The sequence below is a fragment of the Mytilus galloprovincialis genome, chromosome 1 (genome assembly GCF_965363235.1).
Source record: "Mytilus galloprovincialis chromosome 1, xbMytGall1.hap1.1, whole genome shotgun sequence".
NCBI lineage: Eukaryota > Metazoa > Mollusca > Bivalvia > Mytilida > Mytilidae > Mytilus > Mytilus galloprovincialis.
Window position 1 is genome coordinate 55,269,753 of NC_134838.1, and position 5,195 is coordinate 55,274,947.

The window sequence follows — 5,195 nt, forward strand, 5'->3', positions numbered from 1 at the left end:
TAGAAGATGGTGGTTTTCTATTATAAGGTGCTTTTTTATTATACGATGGTGCTTTTCTATTATACGATGGTGGTTCCCGTGATTAACCGGAAGTGTGGAGTTTATTTGAAAAAAGGGACGGACCAATTGCTATTAATGAAATATGAAGAAAAAAAATCAAGAAAATCAATTAAGTCTTTAAAAGTTTTTAGGGATTATTATATTTGAAATAAAGAAAAATAATTAAACATAAATGATTTATATTAGTGAATTTATCAATATACCGGAATTCTACCACCTGCTAAAACCGGCATTGTTTTAGACGATATATATGGAAAAATGGCGGGATCTATTAAAAATGCTTTTAACCCAAGTCTAATAGTAAAAATATGTACATTCAGCTACATACTATATATATAGCTAGTACCTCGGACAGTTTTGAAAAGTACATTTTTTTTAAACAATGGACTTGTGTACTCCCGCAATACTTGTGACACAGTAAAACCTGTCTAAACTGAACCGATTACAGTTAGTTGAAGTAGAGACATATAAAACAAGAGAGTGGAAACTCTGAATATTATACAATAGAAAATTGAAGAGGTTTCGGTCTGGAACATTTGATGACAAAATGAAGTTTTCATATTATTGTAACGATATCGCCTCGTCTTATTAATATTAGTGTTGGGGTTGCGACTAGCTCATGAACAAAAACACATTACGTTAACGACATTTTAATAAGAGAGAGAGTAAAACAAAAAGGCATTTCCGGACATCACTTGTACAGTTCCGTAAAACATATAAACTGAATTACACATATACATATAATATATATCTAAATATATAACATCCCCCGGCAGAAAGAAAATTCCCAATGAATTTTTGCATATGTGGAATTCATACCATAATCAAATAAAATACATGATCAATAATACCAATATATCTTTCTAACTTTCATAATATTCAAAATTCTCTCAACTTTCAATATATAAAAACAAACAAGTAACTTGTATGGATAACTTTGTGGAATAAGCATCTTGTAACAAATTGCAGAGTACTACATGTATAGAAAATATCTTGTTCGTCATAAACGTGACAGTTAGTATCATATGATATAAATTACTATGAAATCACCAGAGACCTTACTCTAATTTTGTAGATAAATGCTAAACGTGATAAAATATGCACACTTTCAAAGAGTCTTCACACAAAAATACAATATAAGACCAGATCATAAAACTCTCACGCACTCTGAATTTCTCGTGAACCATACTATTCACAGCAATACTACTCAGGTTATTCGTGATTAACATATAAAAGTCACTGACAGATATTCATACAATCTCATTTGGTTATCTATGCTTTACTATTCCAATTTCCATGTTTTGGGGGTATTAAACTTATTTCACTAACGATCACTAACAATCCGCACTACAGAAAAAACAATGTTCATTTCTTAAAATAAAGTGTAGTTTTCTTTATAAAGTTTTGACAATACGATTAAGTCTTTAACTAATCCTTGCAACTTTCGAAATTACAAACAAAAGTTTTATACGATACGCAAAATCCTATATTCAAAATGAAAAAAAAAACACAAAAAAAAAAACCATTCTTTTAACTACATGTTCTAAAGTCAATGAATTTGCCTTTCAAAAGTAATTTAGGCTAACTGCCTTTTAATTCTAATAAAAGCTTCATTACAAAAAAAAAACATGTTTATCAAACAAAATTATTCATGTTATCAATAATCAATACAAAATATTGCAATAATCATATATGTAAGTGATGCCGGAATGATAAAATAAAAAATCAATGCATAATAATACAAAATATAATAGGGAACACACAATAAATGTTCACAATTCTCTTTTCTTTTGCCTCTTGGTCTTCATTTACGGATATCCAGTATAACGGATATCTTACTATGAGATAAATCTCACAAGTAAGTTTGCGAAAGAATAAAATACAGACGGCAAACACAGATCCTTGACAAATTATTAATATCATGAGTCGATTATCCAAATTTCGATAAATGTTACGTTGTAGATAGCCAGTGGCGTAGCCAGGGTTAAAATGATGTGGATGCGAAAAATTATTTAGGACCTTTTATGCACTGAGTAAATGATTTTTTTTCAGACTGTTTTCCTGTATACATGTGTACTCCCCCTACAATCCCACAATGGCTAGATTTTTGTTTAATTTCAAAATACAGATCAATATAAAAGTTTCTAACAGAATTTTGTTGTTTTCTCGTAACTACCATCATTAGATACAGTAATATGTGATGTTAAAGTTTCACATCCAATTGAAATATGAAATCTCAAAATGGACCCATTACAAAGGCCCTTTTGTATATGGAACTTAGAAATATAGGCTCTGAAGTGATAACCCCCTTTCCCGGAATTTGAGCCTCCACATGGGATTTTTGTATTACTTGTCTTAACGCGTTGCAGGGGACAGAAATGCCGGGCGTCCGTCATGTCTTGACAGATTTTTGTGAAATTTATATCATCAGCAATGTCTTTGACACTCGCGAAAATAATTCCTGATCAAATAATTAAACCAACTATGCCCCCTTTGAAATATAAATCATAATTGATATACCATTGCATTTGGCCTGAAGCTTTTATTTCTCTTTAGATATTAAATAAAAAAAAGAAAGAAAATGCTTTTTTTTTAGTAACTTCCCTTGTATATTAGAATAGATAAATATGTGCACTATGGGGACGTTTGAACTCTCTTTTTGAAAATAAAATTAATATTGTACCCAGTTTGAAACGGGTATGTATTAGCCCAGAAATGATCACACTCCAAAATAAATAATAGTCGTATTTAAGGGGGTTCGCGGGTCTAAATCATTTATATAGGATTTCTCTATATTTTTCTATAAATGAACTTTATCTTATAGTTAATAGAAAAATAAAATAAAAAAGTGGGGTCACCGTTCATTTGCGCTCACAATCTGCCTTCGAAAGAAGCATACATTTTTGTAAAGGTGTTTTTTTTCTGTTGAAGTAAAAGGAGAAATAAAGGTAATATCGAAATAAAAAAAAGAAATTTATTACAGAAATCGCTAAAATTTACAATAATTTAGTTTAAGTACAGCTTATATGGAAATTATATTAAAAAAGATAGGTCACCGATGAGTTGAAAAAGATATTTCAATTTTAGAGCCAAAAAATGGCATTTTTCCACCAAAGGGAGATAATTTGGAATTTTTTCAATGATGTTTACATTTTGAAAGTCATCTGGGGCCAACACGAATTGATTGTTTTGAATGATTTTTGTACCATATGATAAAGTAACAACTACAAAAGGAAATAAATAAAATTTGTAATGAAAAACAACTGTTTGATTTTTTTCTGAAATTTTTATACCCTCGAGCCTCCTTAATGTCACAGGAAACGATATCAGACAATGATGTGTTCGTTGTTAACTAGTAACGTTACTATGTCATCACTCCGCTTGGTTCAATCTCAGACCAAAAATGTCATCAGGTCTACGTATTATCATCCTCTGCGCTTGCCGTTGCCGACGACGCGCTAAGACGTAGACTTTTTACGAAAAAGTTGACAGCAATTTTCTGCGATTTATCCATCTTATTTACATAACTATAAATGATCGTAAAGGAAAGATCACGTATACTGCTTTGGAAATGATTGGACGATTTTCACATATCCTCACCCTTACATCAGACACAACATATGCAATTATATATATATAGACGTACTCATAAATATAATTATTTTCTGTGACTGTATCTTACATTAATTTGTAGGATCCTTTACTATAGATAATTGAGCTGATCTGTAGCAATAACATCTCCATGCCTTATATATCATGTACTGTAGTACGCCGCTAGATTAAAACTGACGAGGAAAGGTAACACACGGCCACTCAAAGCTTTATTTTTGTAGAGCCCAGGTGGTCGTGTGGTCTAGCGGGACGGATGCAGTGTAGGCGATTCGGTGTCACGATATCACAGTAGCATGGGTTCGAATCCCGGCGAGGGAAGAACAAAAAAATTTACGAAAGCAAATTTACAGATCTAACATTGTTGGGTTGATGTTTAGACGATATATATTTTTAATTTTTTTTTGTCAAAACGATGTGGATGCTTGAGCATCTAAGCATACATGCAAGCTACGCCACTGATTATCATCCTCTGCGCTTGCCGTTGCCGACGACGCGCTAAGACGTAGACTTTTTACGAAAAAGTTGACAGCAATTTTCTGCGATTTATCCATCTTATTTACATAACTATAAATGATCGTAAAGGAAAGATCACGTATACTGCTTTGGAAATGATTGGACGATTTTCACATATCCTCACCCTTACATCAGACACAACATATGCAATTATATATATATAGACGTACTCATAAATATAATTATTTTCTGTGACTGTATCTTACATTAATTTGTAGGATCCTTTACTATAGATAATTGAGCTGATCTGTAGCAATAACATCTCCATGCCTTATATATCATGTACTGTAGTACGCCGCTAGATTAAAACTGACGAGGAAAGGTAACACACGGCCACTCAAAGCTTTATTTTTGTAGAGCCCAGGTGGTCGTGTGGTCTAGCGGGACGGATGCAGTGTAGGCGATTCGGTGTCACGATATCACAGTAGCATGGGTTCGAATCCCGGCGAGGGAAGAACAAAAAAATTTACGAAAGCAAATTTACAGATCTAACATTGTTGGGTTGATGTTTAGACGATATATATTTTTAATTTTTTTTTGTCAAAACGATGTGGATGCTTGAGCATCTAAGCATACATGCAAGCTACGCCACTGATAGCTACTTCTTTAAATTGTCATGAGATCAATCTCACAGACAAATAGTAACTTGTGAATATATACAGTTGTATTGCGCATGTAGTCATGAGAAAACTCTCACAGACAAATAGTCTACTTGTGAATATATATATATATATATATATATATATACAGTTGTATCGTGCATGTACTCATGAGATAAATCTAACGAGTATATAAATGGTGTACGCTAATTAAATAAAGATTATGATATGACAATAAAAATGTTTAAATTTTTGGCGGAGGTCGAGATTTTAATTTTAATTTGGCCTTTGCTTTCGGTCCAAGCTGATGTTCTTGAAGCCACATAGCGTGTTGGGCTGGTTCACCAACTATATGAGCAAGATACGCTCTTTTTCCATTCATAATTTTGTGCGCTAGAAATCTTTTCACTT